Source organism: Trachinotus anak, unplaced genomic scaffold, assembly GCF_046630095.1.
Source record: "Trachinotus anak isolate AG129_WGS33_773 ecotype Australia unplaced genomic scaffold, CSIRO_AGI_Tana_v1 ptg000025l, whole genome shotgun sequence".
Classification (NCBI taxonomy): domain Eukaryota; kingdom Metazoa; phylum Chordata; class Actinopteri; order Carangiformes; family Carangidae; genus Trachinotus; species Trachinotus anak.
Genome location: NW_027273876.1, coordinates 5,086,526 through 5,102,500, shown reverse-complemented (window position 1 = coordinate 5,102,500; position 15,975 = coordinate 5,086,526). Strand labels below are relative to the sequence as shown.

The following is a 15,975-nucleotide window of genomic DNA, read 5'->3' as shown; positions in this document are numbered from 1 at the left end:
CTATTTGGACAAAAGAGGTTTTGCTATATTAAATCCCAACTGAAAATACTTTTAAAGGGACACACATACGTCCTGATGTGAACTGTGTCCAGACTAATTTACTGGGGAAGGGGGCCCCAGGTGTGGCACAACAACACAACGGCAGGAATAATTTATACCTATTCCACCCATCGTTACCAGACTCGTGCTATGTGCAAACAAAGATAAGCTAAAGGGTAAATGGGCACAGGTGGTCCAACATCAGCTGACAAGGAACAAAGCTAATGGCTGCACAAGCAAATGACCCCTTATAAAGAGGATGTATTTAGTAATGGATGTTTCAGCCAACTGCAGAGATTTTGAGCAGAGCTTTCCTGTTCCTCAGAGAGTGGAGACAGGAAAGATAAGCACACACGAACGCTAGGATTTCTTCTACTCTGCTCTTTTTTTTTTCAACATCCTCCCTCTTCCCTTCCATTCATCTCTCCTTTCTTGCTCAATCTCTTTATAGCTTAACCTGGCCCTCACCCTGAGGGCTGTATGTTGTTGCAATCAGACTGTCTGATGTCTGTTTTCCATACCTTTACCTGGCCGCCAGTCACTTCGGATTAGACATCATGTCAGAGGTGAGCAACCCGCAGCTGGAGGACTGGCTAGGAATGAGATGAGCAACCAGTATTCGTCATTTATTCATCCCCACCATCATTCCACCATTGTACAAAGCAAAACAACAGTGAGACCTGGAGCACGAGCTCAAAGGTTATTAAAAGCATGGAAAGCTTTGTCCCTGAGGCGAAGAGTAAACAAGAGGGTTTAATAATGGATAACGGTGAGGAACACGGCAAAGTCAGTTCACTCTTTTGAGCTGCACTCAGTGAAACGTTTCACTGTCAGCCAAATTCCCCACAATAGGTACAGAAGACACAGATACAAGGATTTTCACAAAGTATGGCGGAGGGGTGGGTGGTGACTCTTACAACTGTCTGAGCCGCTTCCTTCAGTTTCATGTCATCCACCCTTGTAATTCCCAGCTGTCAGGGAGTACTAACATTGTTGCATAAGCAATGTGTCACCATTTACCAATTATTCCAGTCATTTATGCTCATCGCTCGCGGTAAAGCCTCAGGTCTTGTTTACTTTTTAAAGAATTTCCCTTCCTGCCTGTAGTGAACTTCATAAAGCATCTTGTTAATGTAGCCAATTACACTCTTCCAACCAATCCCTCCAGCACAAGTAATCACTTACACACATGTTCTCTCAATTACCCCCCCCCCCCCCCCCCCCCCCCCCGACCTGTCTCCCACTACCCCATAGTTTGTACCTCAGACTTCTTTTCATTACATCCCCGGCCAACACCTTCTAATAAGACACAGTTTGTGGGCTTTAACTCATGGCTTTAATAGGTTATTTAATATAGATCTGTAATTGGCCATTAGTAAGAACTACTTTTAAACTGACATTTACATATGTATACATACTGTATATTCTTTTTCAGCGATGGAACTTGGTTTATACTGTATTTTTAGACAGTTTGACTCACTAGAAACATTGATTGATTGACTGACTGACTTTATTTTCCACCTCAGTGGAGAGTTTTTCTTTGGCTTTTCATAAAGTACAGTAAAAATACATATTCTCTGCATAACATAACACACCATTAAAACATACAACATATTCAACATACAGTAGTGCAAATGAGCAGGTAGCAGATATATATACAGTTATATAAACACCAGAGAGCAAAACTTATAAAATAACAAATGTTCCATGATGCAGTCATTGTGTGTCTGCCTGGCCCTTGGGGCCCTGAGTCGATGGCCAGACAGAAGCAGTTCAAACTCTCAGTATAGAGGTTTGAGGTATATGCAGCTTAATGTTTAGCCTTCCTGTGGACAGCACTTTCAAATATACTGCAAAGTTGTTGTTTTTTGTGACTTGCCAATCACCTTCCCTGCAATGCTTACAACTTTGGAGAGCTTGTTTTTACTAAAGTTGCCGAACCAAGCTGTTATGTGAAATGATAAGATGCTTTCAACCAGGCTCCTGTTTGCCACTTCAAGTGTGTGTTGTCTTCCTGATTAAAAACGATCGCTGGTTTGCTTTCTTAAAAATGCTCCCTGACTTCCCATTAAAAGTTAAGGTCTGATCAATGATTGTGCCCAAGGACTTGTGTTCTATTTATTCTACAGGCTGGTTATTATTGCTATCATTATTGTTAACATTAGACAGGATCACAAACATCCATGTACAAACATTTATTACAGCGCTGAAATCAAAGCAACTAAAACAAAAGAAACAAATAAACTTGGATGAAAATATCCAAAATAAAGAAAGTGCTGGAATCAAATAAACCAGATCCAGCAGACAAAATATTAAACTAACTTGCTTTGCTGGTGAGGGAATAAATGAAGTTCCCTCACAATTATTTAAAATTCCATTACTATGTTTGCCATCTTTTGGCACATATTGATTAGTATGATTAAGTGTAAAGAAGACACAGAAATGTATCTACTGCAGAGTTGCAGGTTTGTCCTGACTCATTACATGTTGTTAATAAATATTCCTGTGAAGTCGTCTTTGTGAGGAGGTTTCTGGCTGCAGAGTAGCTGACCAAACAGCAGTCAAACATACTTACTGGATGTAAGTATGTTTGACTTACTGGATGTAAGTATGTTTGACTTCTGCTTTAACATTGTGAGTGTTTCTTAAGTTGTAAATTCTCTCAGACAAACAGAACTGCTGACAGATTTACAATAGCACTACCATTCAAAACGTTTTACATTCCCCGTCTTAATTCAAAGACATTTTTAATTTGGTTTCGTATTACCCACCGAGCTCATTCACTCCTATTACATCTCAAATAGAAAACAGCATAAGAGAGAACACAACTTCAGGAAGTTTGAGGCTGACGTCACCCGTGGCTCTTGTCCTCTTGGGCAATCAAGCTCTGGTCTTTCTAAAGCACCACAGGAGGATGTTTCCTAAAAGGCTGCTGTGAATCACTCATAATAAGCCAGACAATTAGGGTTGAATCCATGAAGGGCTATTTCTCTCTCCCCCCTCTCTTTGGTCCCATGCTGAAGATCTGATTCGCTCTGAATCCCTCTCTCGCTCTGGCTTGCTGCACACCACCATGTTATTACGAGGAGCCACTGGGAGCGTTAATTGCACTCATTGGGAGAGAGGCTGGCAGTCTTGCCAATCTTTTGAAGTTGCTCGTTCTCTCAAACAATGGATTTTTAATGAATGCCCTGCCCCCCCCCCCCCCACCCCCCACCCCCACCACCACCACCAGCTGCCCCCTTATAATCTGAGAGTTAGTTGTTGATGATAACAACAAATCAATCAATGAGCTTAAAAGGAAAAAAAATAAACCTATTAATGAAATGAGTGGATGTTGATAAACACTGCAAGTTTGCAAAGGTTAAATTAAGATGTTGCTCATACGAAGGCCTCTAATGCAGGGCAGAAATGTCTTCCTGTTGCTCATCCTCTCATCCAGTATTTAGAAACTAAACAGGATGGTGTCTATAAAGAGTAAAGCCTATTAAAATACTATTAAAAAGCAAGTGCGTCAGCAAATCTTTAACATGGATCCACAGATGAAGATCAGTGAAGCTGCAAGTTGCTTGTCTTAGGATCTTGGTTTTATTCCCTCTTTTATATAATTTTGTCATTGTATTTACATTTTCTGTTTTATATTCTCATTTTTGTTATTTTTTAATACTTCACATTCATTACATTTCATCTTTTGTGCATTAGTCTCAAATTGTTTCTACAGGTCACATTTGGTCTGTTTTACTATCAGCTTGTCTATCATTTGTAAAGCACTTTAAAGCCTCAGTAGGCAACTATTTTTTTGTCTTATTTGCTGAGTCTGTCACTATATTCTGACAGTCCTACATGAAGAAAAAATCCAGCTCTTCTGGCTCGACCTACAGCTTGTAATGCAATTTGCAAAAATCCACCGCTCCTGGTTCAATTTTACCAATCAGACCCTGTAGACAGGCCTGTGCCTCAGTCCCAAAACTCAGTCCACATCAACAGGTAAAAATGTCATATTTATCAAAGTGCCAGTGAGTAAAAAGCTGCAATGAATGCTAACTGTTACTTATCGTAACCTAGGCCACATAAACTAGCTGTACTTTCAGAAGCATTGCAACCTTACTTTTATCCCAAAGTTGACTATTGATAAATAAACAGAAAGGCTGAGTCTTACCTGAAGTATAAAGTCAATATCGAACGGGTAGAATAGGCGGGTTCTTAATTCTGTGTGTTCCATACCTGTGTCTCTGGTTGCTGTGCTCGTGCACCTGAGCTAAGATGCATGCACGCTCTCTGGCGTGCGACACCTCCTGTAGTCGGGAGACAGTTTTGGAGCTCGGCGGAAAGCGGGGGAGGGACCTGAAACTGTTCAAATTTTCTGCCTAAATCCTGGATTTTCGCAAGCCTGCTGACTGCTGCTTTAATTATTGATCAACCTGTATGAAAGGTGCTGTACAAATTACATGGTTCACTGACTGACTGATTGACTGATTGATTTAAGGCCTCATGTAGTGGTGTGGTGGCAGAGAATATGACTATAACCTCCTCACATGTGCAGTTACTGGAAAGTTGCACAATCTGAGCTGAGTCTCCCACTGTCTCGGCCTGTGTTGTCAGTGACAGTGATTCACAGGTTGCAAAATATCTGACCCTCCCCAATGACTGATGATAAGGTCACAGACAGATACTAATACATTGGTTTTTCCTGTTTTTAACCCAGAATAACCTAAGATTTGACTTTTACAAGAACAAATAAAACATGAATATAAAAAGAAATGATTAAGAAATGATTGCAAGAAAAATTACAAATATAAAAAAAGGAATCATATACATCATAGTATAATGTATGTGATGTATAGTACACCATATATATTATCTGAAATATTTCTTAAAGCGTTCTCTCATCTGATCTACATCAGCATCAATTCTAGTCTTCAAAAAACATGTTTTTTTATTGTGCTACCAAGGAAACATTCTGCGGTCTGGCTTCCCTCCTGGTGACCTTCACTTTCTTTAATAATTACAGTGATTGTGGAGCTCTAACTGACTTTCCTGCCCTGAGGAGACTATTAAAACACATTTCTCAGCTAACCAAACAGTGCATAGATGCATGCATCAATTAGCCTTAGAAATGGCCCTGAAATTAAAAAAAAAACCAACCCAAATGTTTTAAACCATAAGGTTGGTGTGCATGTGTTATTGGTAGCGTGACTCCAGGCCACAGAAGTCATTGAGATAATTAGCATGGGAGTTATGATCCAAATAAAGCCAAATCACTGCCACCACCTGGTAACTGCACAATTATAAAAAGGGGTCTTTATTGTGACAAACTGTTAAAGAGGCACACAATGAGATTCTCATGTTGTCCTTTTAAAACAGAGCAGACGGTAAACAAAAATGTCCATTCATATAGGAACTGTGAATTAAACCATTCATTTAATTTTATATCAAACAACTATAAATTCATTGTCTATATTATAATTGTACTGTGACATAAGAGCACAAACAAAGGATTATTAACAAGAGAACAGACTGATGCCACTGACACCCGTAGAGGAGGAGAGGATTACAACATCATTTGTCATGAAATTCAAATGTTCTACTACATGACTTCCTCTGCCGTTTCTAACACATTATTAAAAGATAATTGCACAGTGCCGCCCCCTTTCACTAGTGCAGTGCTAAACATCTGACATACTGTGGATATGTAGCTGGATCTGCTGCACTCATACTCTTTCCTTATGGAATACAGCAATGTAACATACTCAGCTAAACAAATGAAAGTCCTTTGAAAATCCTGCTTCAGAAAAAGTGCAGAGATATCATCAGTAAACTGTTTTTCTTCTGCAGTCCGTCAAAAAGTATAAATAGTGTAAGTAGCATAAAATGGAAATACTTCCTACTTTGCTCCCTAAGCAGTAATGTTATGATTTAGAATTACAAAAGATGCACAAACTAAACCAACATTGTGTCATCATCAAAAGTGATTTTTACACAAAAAATCATCAACAATAACCACATGAATAAGACCCTGCACTTAACTGAATTGTTAAACTCTTGGCTCATTCATGTACTTCTCCATATGTATCTGCATTTATTCCTTTCACACAAAGTGTGTGTAATGTGCCTGTTCTTTTTAGTCCCTGGAGCTGGAATTATAATGCAGTTATTGTAAGTCATTGTTCTGCAGTCCTTCATTGTAGCAATGGAGAGGGGCTATAATAAAAGTATAATACCTCTTGGCTGCTGAACAGGGTAATTGACCCAAGGAGCTGTCAAATACAGTCTTTTTCAGTGTGTCCATATTTGCTTCATGAACATCATGAATAACTACGTTTGGACCCCAACTCTCAACACTTTGTCATCCTGACATATTCATACTTCCTTCCTGCATTTATTACTCATTTCTGATTCCCTTTATTTCAACGCTGTAGAGAAATGAAGGAATTTACTGACAAAGAACATTTGTCTCAGCAACTGACTTTCTGGCTTAGTTAAGTGTCTTTATTGTTTATTTTGCTGTGAGTTAGCATGTGGTTGTTGAGTGTAAACTATAGATACAATTTCCTTTTGAGAACAGTGTGGTATTATATTGAATGACACTGAACTAAATTGAATTGAATAGAAGTGAAACACTCTGAGCTTCTTGACAGTCACGATCAGATCATCAATAATGATGTGACAGAAACAAACACAGTGGAAGAGGGGAGCTATTATACTAATCAACATCACTATCACATCGAGTTTCACTCATGTACAGTTTATCTTCGATCAGGGCAACGATCAAATATTGAGCGGTGATAACAGCGATACAACAAAACATTTTTACAGATCAAAACACAATCATCTGACATAAACACAACTCCTCCTCATCAAGGCTTAACAAGGCTTGTGAGTTGAGTTTTAGGAAACCAGGTTGGTGATGAGCAGCTACATTCACTGTACTGGAATCATGGCTGTAACAAAGACAGCCATTCACTTAGGAACAAAATCACAGAAACATGTAGGCTATTCACAGCTGGTCTCCATGGAGCTCTCTCACCTCATAGTGAAAGATGCTCGCTCAGCCATTGTTACAATCAAGCTGAAGTGTTGAAGCTTTGCAGCCACAATGGCTAAGTGACCAGCAAATAATAAATGAAGGGGTACGATAGGGCTGGAACAGATAAAGGAAACATCTTGGCGACTGGTAATGAAAGACAACAAAGCGCAACACAATGATGTAGTTGTCGGGATTACTCCAGGACCACACTAACGTTAAACACAATGACAGTTAATGTCTGGCAGCACAACGGTGTTCTCCAAAAACAATGGCGCACTGATGAAGAGCTCTTCAAACTCAGACTGGCTAAGCTCACTAATATGCACAGTTGTCTTCTTGTCCCTCTCCGTCGAGTGGCCATCAGATTCACCTTTTTCACATCAAAGCAATCTCCTTGTCTGCCTTTCTCTTACCCACCTCTGTTTCATGCAAGAGCGGTCAAAAGAATGTATGTAAAAAGCCTGGAGCTTTGAAGTTTCCGCCCCAAAAAAACTGGATGCTTGTTTTGTTCAATCTTCTCTTTTGTCATTTTAGCCTGTGTGAAAGCTCTGAGATTCTCTGCTTGGCCTTTGTTCCTTGCCAATAAGAGGCACATACATTTATGTGGTATGTATATATATGTGATAGAGTATGCTAACAGACAGCATCTCCCTTTTTTTTGCTTCAGTGTCCATCAAATCTGCTGATGACAATGATGATTCTTTTGTGGTTGGGATGCAAAATCCTTTGCTCATGAATAAAATGGGAGAGCTTGTTGCGCTGACTAAGACCCAGCAGGAATACTTGGAATGCTGTGTATGTGCATTACTGAGACGTGGCTACAGAAAGACATTCCAGGCTCCACCATCACCGGCCTTCACTGTACGGGCTGACAAAGACTGCAGGCAGAGCGGTGAGAAGAGAGGAGGCTGGATTGCAATGTTTGTGAACAACAGGTGGTGTAATCCCATTGAACTGTTAGCTGTGAGTCTGCAACCAAATTATTCACAGAGAGAGTTCACATGTACCATTGTTGTTGCTGTTTACATCCCACCATCAGCTGCTACCCAGGCAGCGTGTGACGTTATCGACTGTCACTGCCAGATTAGAAATTTAACAGTCAAATCCTTTCAGGGTCGTCTCAGGAGACTCTAACCACACTTCTCTTTCTGCGACACTAACCAACTTTTTATCAAATCATCAACTACCCAGAGAAAATTAAACTTTGGATTTACTATATGAATATGTGACGTGCATATATTTGCATACGCTTCTACAGTTTGTGCCGCTACAGGAGACGTGTGTCTGAACGCATGGCACCGCAGGGGACTGTTCTCTCACTGCTCCTCTTCACCCTGTGAGCCTCTGACTTTCAGTACAACTCAGACTCCTGTCATCAGTCTGCAAAGGTTTTCAGGTGACGCTGCAGTTGTGGGGTGTGTCAGGGGCAGAGTACAGAGACCTGGTGGACCACTTTGCAGCTGGTCTGAGAACATTCACCTCCTCTTGGATGTGGCAAAGACCAAGGAGATGGTTGTATATTTAATAAGGGTCAGGAGTATGTTAAACTCCATTTCCACTCTTAGAGAGGAGGTGGAGGTGGTGGAGGGATACAGATACCTTGGAGTCCACAACAGACTGGACTGGAAATACAACAAAGGGACAGAGCAGACTGTAGTTCTCGAGGATGCTTCGGTCCTTTAATGTGTGCAGCATGCTGCAGATCTTTTACCTGTGAAGGCTGGCTCTGTGCTGGGGACCTCCCTGGAGCTCTGGAGTGGGATGTGGAGAGGAGGATGCTGCACCAACTGCTGAACCTCATGGGGAATATCTCTCATCCCTTTTCACAACCTGTTGATCAAACAGCAGAGTCTCTCTCAGCAGGAGCTTCAGCTTCACTTACAAGGAGCGCTACAGGAAGTCTTTCCTCTGTCCAATGTGTCCTCAGTGTCGGGAGATAGGACTCCTCTGCTCACCTTTTCTACACATTATGTATCACATCTCTTTTATCAGATCCATCTCATTTCTCTCTATATATACAGTGGGGTCCAAAAGTTTCACACCATTCTCATTCACTTGAATGGGAAAGTGGTCTCAGACTTTTGGAACCCACTCTATACATGCACCCAACTTGCACTAAAGTAAACAATATTATAACAAATTGTACCACCACTATTTTATCTCTGTCTGGTCCTGAAATGATTCTGATGCTACCTTAAATTACATGTCTCTTCATGCCCTTTTCTTCATCGGAGTGCATGTTTTTCAAAGCAGCGCAGCATCAAGTCCTCGGACCAAACACTTAATCTGACACACTCTTGACCTGACTGCACACATGCTGTGACTATGACCACAAAAAAGTCACGCATTGCATTCTGCCGATTTCCTGACATGGAAGGATATGAGCTATGTGTCTTCCAGCTGAAGCAAATGTCTGCTGCCCGTCATCCCAGCGCACCAGTGTCTGTGTAAGCTGTAGTTAATTCATTAACTTGGCTCTGTGAGTGAGTGCAAGCACATGTCATGCAGTACAGTGAAACATACATCAGTCCTAATAAAACTCATGCAGTTTGTTTGAATAGCCCTCCTCTTATGTCATTCTTGACATTTGATTTGAACAAGCAGGTCTTTTTTCATCTGCTATGGAGGAGGAGAAGAGAGGGAGTGACGCGAAATGCTGTGAACTTCAGTGCAACTTGATGTAGACTTTACTATAGTAGGCTCTGTGTTTGTGAATGTAAGTCCAGCTTTTAAAATTTAAAACAGGACTTTCAGAAATGAATATTCATTCGCTAATTTGCATTAACAAACAGGATTTGGAGTAGATAACATAATACTGGCAGATTTTACCTCATTTGTTTTCTCTGCAGTGTCCATTCATGTCAACTAAAGCATGATTATATAGGTTTTAATTTGTGTTGTTTGGGCACTTGGTTTAGGTTGTTAGGGAAAAGATTGTGTCATCTTTTTTGAACAAGGCAACTCTGAAGTGTTTTATTATATAGCTCAAACATAAAAAAGACCTGGGTCTCCAGTGGCAAAGCCCTGTGCTTTTTATGCCCAACCCTCCACCTCAGCTATGACTTCTGTGCAGTACACGAATGTCAAAGTTCCTGGTTTGGGAAAAAGAAAAATGGTGTGAAAGTATTTGGTGGGAAATAAGGTTGTAAAGTGCATTTCTGAGCCGAGCTGAGGTGCTGAGTCATTAAGGTAACTCGTGCTCCCTCCCTGCTCTCCTCTAATCACAGTCTGCGTGAGTTCTCCTCTGGCCCAGCCCTGTCTGATCTACACTATCTGAGGACACTGGCTGCTCATGTACTACTCACAACTCCTGGGCTGTGTGTGTGTGTAGCTTGTGGCTTGTTTTACTGTATTTGTGGGGTCCAAAAACCAGGAGCTGACCCTACTTGTGGGGTCTGACAGCTTTGTGCTGGACCCTGGAGTTTAATTGGCTGTTTGAGGGTTAAGACTGGGTGTTAGGACTAGAGTTAGACATTAAGTTGTGATAGTTAAGGCTAGAGTGAGGGACTAGGGACTGCATTATGTCAATGATGGGTCCCCACGAATTCAGTAAAACAAAGATGTGTGTGTGTGTTAGAGAGAAGTAGCAAGAGACAGAGGGCATTTGCTGCATGCATGTGAGTTCGTGCTTTACAGAAGCAAAAGGAGCCAGGGAGGTAGAGGAGAGCCCAAGGGAGACCACCCTGGGAGAAGAGGAGGTGGTAGGAGGACAGGCCGAGGAAAAGTAAGATTAATGATGCTTGGGAAAACGAGTGCTCCTGCTGGCCCAGACTTTAAAGACAGCAGGAGTTAGTTACTGGCTGCTGGTCCAGCAGGGATGCGTTTCTGGCATCTTCCCATTATGAAACATTCAAAGAGCTCTGCTGGATACCAGGCAGAGAAGACAGATTCTTGTCACCCCACATGTATACAGTACAAGACAGTACAAGTCAGCAGCAACTGAACCCCTAGGACTATTTCTTCCACTGTCTGCCAACCTTGAACAGATCATAGGAGGGGACGTTCTGTCAGGTTTTAAGAACTTCTCACTGCTCTCCTGCTGCTCATAAATCACACTTAGGTGCAGGGGAGACTCATTCTCCCAGCATGCTTCACTCTGGTGTGCCAGCACGATTTTGCTAGATAGCAAGGCAGGCGCGCAGTCCACAGTAACTTTATTCCAGAGTGTTTATCCGTCATGATCAGATGAGAAGCTGCAACAGCAACCAGCACACACAGAGAATATTAAATAAAACAGAAGATGTATTGCGTTAACGGGGCAGAGATGTAAACATTTCGCTGTGCAGATAATATTGAGCCGGCAGAATGTTCCTGCATGACCCCGCCAAGTGCAAACTGAGAGACGTGATAGCATCTAAATCGTACTCCCACACATCCAAGAGATAAGTTTGTGTAACAAGTCTTGGTGTGTCCACATTAAATTCTTACTCAACACTGTGGGGGGAAAAACACCACAGACAGATAGACAGATATATGGGCGAGATAACAGGAGCTGACAGTCAGCCATTAGGGAGGGTGGTTGAGAAAACCAGCTGATAAATGCTTATTGTATTACCCGATGGGGAGTTGTGGCGGTGGCTTCACACCCCAATCTTTCCTGTTAAAGAACTGTTGGAATGCTACTTGTCCCCCGGCTGTGTGGTCACCATCAGCAGCAGCAGAAGCATCACTTAACTAGTTTATGACAGCAATTTATCACCTGTGCCATCACTCCCTGAAAGCAAATTTTGTCGATCATCCATTGATTCAATAAGCAAGCCCCAATGATCGAGCGTGTGCAATTTCCTTTCCCTGTACAACAGTAAGGATTCACATTTTTAAAAATGAGACAGAAAAGCTGTTTGGGGTTGTCAGCTCATCGTGTTGTGACAAAACATATGCTCAAGGCTGGAGCAGAAACAATCATTTGATTCATTGATTTGACATTCTTCAAGCAAAAATGTCTGATATTGGCTCGTTCCAGCTTCTCAAAAGTGAAGACTTACTTATTCTCTTCATCTTAAAGATAGCACGCTGTTTCACAGTTTTCAGGATAGAGAAAACAACTGGCAGTTCAATCAGTAATGAAAGTTACTGTTGTAGCCAACACAGTCCAACACCTCTACCAGGGACGAATTGGGAACATGCTCCTACTGCATCATTTTTGGCACAAATTTCAGTTTTCTTCTTCTTTTCTTCCTTGCTCTCCATTTTCAAACAACAGTAAGGGGACTATTTCATGAGCCCATCAGCACAGAGTGCAGTAAAATGTTCCCAGCCCAGCGCGTTGGGGATGTGCTAAGCACACTTTGGTATTTTCGTGGCCAGGAAGCAGGCATGCCTGGTGTACCTGCGGTGCACTTTGAAAAAGGGTGGGATCAGAAAGACTACATGATCATACATCATAGGTGGGCGTATTAGAGGTTGTGAGAATCATGGCCAATTACATTCACTACTTTCATCCCCTTTAAACACAGGACTCCTCGTGAATCCCACAGAAAGCTTTTCTCAGAGGGAACTTATGGCACAATATGAATACAGCAGTTCAAATACACTGCCAGGATCAGATGATAACATTTAATAAAATGATCCATAACCATCTACTATTAATTATCACCATAGCAACATATGTATAGTGAAGGTAGAATTTGTTTTATTTTAATTCTGCAATTATTTTTAAGATGTAATTCGGTCTAGATGTGCCTGTGTTACATGGAAAAATGACTGCGATACAGAAATCATTGCTTGGTTCATATTCATACTTCTACATAAACTTGACCACGGATCAAGTAGGAATCTTGGTTTGCAGACACTACTATAAAACCCAAACAGTCTATTACATCGTGTTAGCGATCGTGGTGAAATATCCGCCTCTATATAATTAAGACCTTCATGTGTAACTTTGGCCAGACTCCTGAAAAAGAAGACTGCCGTTGATTAACCCTGCGTGTTGGGTGGAGACACTGGAGGAGTGGGAAGCTCCTGAGGGATTTATTAGTGGAAAGTGGAGTGTTTTAATTGAGCTATGAGTGTGTGTGAACTGTTTTCAGTGTGTCAGTATCCAACATACCTGTTGGTTTTCAGCTCAGATTGTTGAAAAATGAATCAAAACAAGTTTTAGGTGTAAATAAGCACAGACCTTTCTGTGATTATTTTGCAACAGTCAGGTGCTGCTTGCACAAAATTTAACCAGCACCGTGGTTTAACAATGACAACACTTCTCCTATTAGAGATGGAACAGATGCCTGCTGCCTTCAGACGGCTGAACAGAGACTCATTCAGTATAGGAAGGGTTGTCAGTATAGACTACCTACCACAGAGCTGGTAACAGTCACTGGCACTACTGCCAGACAGAAAAACCGGGAAGATAAAAGAAAAGTGGAAAGATGATATGAATTAAAGGGGGTTGGACAATGTTAGGGAGATTTATATGGGTGGAATTTCACCACCCTGCTCTGAGCATGTGGACAGCAGCCTATGCAAAATGCACTAATTCCTGGCACCAAGGTTGCATTCAGCAAAAAACCTCCTCTGTGCCATCTCCTCCCACCGAGGTGCACAGCAAGTCACCAAAATACCAAACCACTGCACTTGAGGAAATAACCTCAGTGCAGGAAAATACCAGTTCACCCACAGGGTTCTGAAAGGATGTATTTTAGGCTAAATCCTACATTTAGCTGATGTTAGGCAAGTTTAATGTTTACCCTGTTATCCATCTTAAATTAGAAGGTTAGCATGCTAACTTTTTTATAATAAACTAATAAAACTAATAAACTAATGGACTCAATAAACTAATAGACTCAATAAACAAAGTACAAAGTGGTTTTTCAGGTATTTGGTCGTACTGGACAATGCTGAGTAATTTTTTTTCCTGATGATGGCTGTAGATGAAAATTCAGGGCCTTTGCATCTCTTAACTGGGGTGTGATTCAAAACTTTCCTTGTCATAAGGACAGAGCTAGGTGAAGTTTGGAGGGCAGCTGGGGTTGCAGACTGTTGTCTGCCGGGGGAAGGAACTGAGGATGGCCTCATGCGGCGCTGGATGTCAGGGCTTGAGTCAATTCCAGACACCACCGTGGTGTGGTGGAGGAGTAATGAGCACCAGGCGGAAACACAGGGCACTTAATGGGATTACACAAGGAGACGTTAATCTAGGGAGAGCAGGTGGGGAATTAAACATGATCAGAGGGCTGCAGTGAGAAGGATGGAAGAGGGGCTGGAGAGTCAGAGGGGAAGGATGCAGAGAGTGGGAGACAATACCATGGAGAGAAAAGGACCACAGAAAGTCAGAGGACAGAAACCCTATTACACTACAGAGTTACTCATTATCATTTCTGTTCCCTTAGTTACTTAATTTAAAGACTGACTCAAATTATCTTTAGTGTTTATATGCAAGAAATTAAATGAGAGAAACTCATTTGCTTGTAAGACCAAGCTAAACATTTACAAAATGGCCTATTGCATTTCTCTGAGGACATGGACTGTGTGTGTGTGTGTGTGTGTGTGTGTGTGTGTGTGTGTGTGTGTGTGTGTGTGTAAGGCAGATGGTTTTTCTTGAACTAGATACATTACCAATATACAATAACTGCCTGGCCGAAGCCCATTAGCCTGACGCACATTGAGCTGTAAAGCTCGGGGAGTGAAAGGACCCTTTGATAATCAGCCAACCCCAGGGGACAGCAAGTGCTTCATTTGAATGAAACAACAATTAAATTACTGGCTGCAGTTTCTTGCTGGACTTATTAAATCCCTTACTGCGAATGGACCATTTCCATTTTTGCAATTTAGCTCCTAAAGCCACAAACTTGATTTAGAAATCTCTGGTACTGTCGATGCAGATTCCACACACTATGACCTTGCCTGTGAAGGTGTGTGACATCTTAATTGATTTAGAACACAACCATTCAGAGCAGAGTAATATGTATTGAAATTAAGATCTGTTCATGCAGAAAGAAGTTTAGTTGTGGCCGAAACCCATTGAGGTGCTAATTTAAGAGATACTGAATAGAGCGTATTCAAGTCAGTTCTGTGGAAACCTTGACGTGAGGAGCTGCTCTCTGCCCTTTGCTTCAGGCTGTATCACAACTTTGGACCGTTTTTTTTTCTTTTTTTCTTTTGTTTTGGCACTGAGTGGTTGACGTGGGGTCGGGGTAATGCCTAATTCTATCATTTTATGAATGTTTTAATTTATTTGGAAATAAAGGAAATAGCTTGCTTAATATTTGATTCCTTCTTGCTGCTCAGTGGAGCTGCTGCCATATGCCAAGACTCAAAGTTAAGGCAGATGTGGAGGACCAATTAATGAAGCCTCCTGCTAAGGTAAACTACTGTCAAAGCCACTTCCCCCAAAATGACTTCATGTCTCAGAAAGGCACTGATTTAAAGAAGAATCGACAGAGTATGCATTTGTTGTACTATAGCAAAACGATTTAGAAACATCCTTCCACCAAACATGTCTGTCACATGGAAACCTGGTGTGTTTCAAGTCCGATGTGAGGATGTTCCTGTTCATAAATATGTTCTGTTTCCCCAAACTGGGGAGAACAGGTCTTTACTCACCCATGATTGCAGAAATGGACACGACAAGGGAGATGGTAGCAATTTTGGCTTGCAGGCCTCTTCAGGCTTTGGTCAGCCAACTTATTTTATGGGTTAAATGATGGATGACAAGTTCCCAAAATCATAACATAGTCCAAAAGTGCTCAGAAGTTCATCCCCGTGAGATCGTCTCAAGTGGCACAACTCCAGACTCTCCACTGCTGCTCTCCTGGTATTTCCCAGGTGTACTGCATCAGTCACTAATTACGAGTCAGCCATGTCTGTGTGACATCACATTTCTTCCAAAATAAAAGCTCCATCATAACATATAGCCATAAAGGACCATAATCTTGTCAAATTCTTGTGAGTCTTGTCAAATTTTTATGGCAAAG

At 41.5% G+C, this 15,975-nt stretch overlaps 1 protein-coding gene and 1 long non-coding RNA gene across 10 annotated transcripts in view; one reads left to right on the top strand and one right to left on the bottom strand.

Annotated features, from left to right (window-relative positions):
* The window catches only part of rpl38 (ribosomal protein L38), a 374,880-nt gene that overhangs the window by 217,780 nt on the left and 141,125 nt on the right, over positions 1–15,975 (top strand). The window lies entirely within an intron of this gene.
* On the bottom strand, positions 4,994–15,836 carry LOC139608750 (uncharacterized). The gene is made up of 3 exons (XR_011685087.1): positions 15,605–15,836; positions 8,778–8,896; positions 4,994–8,688 (listed from the first exon to the last, which is right to left on the bottom strand). It is a non-coding gene; the product is annotated as an uncharacterized lncRNA (long non-coding RNA).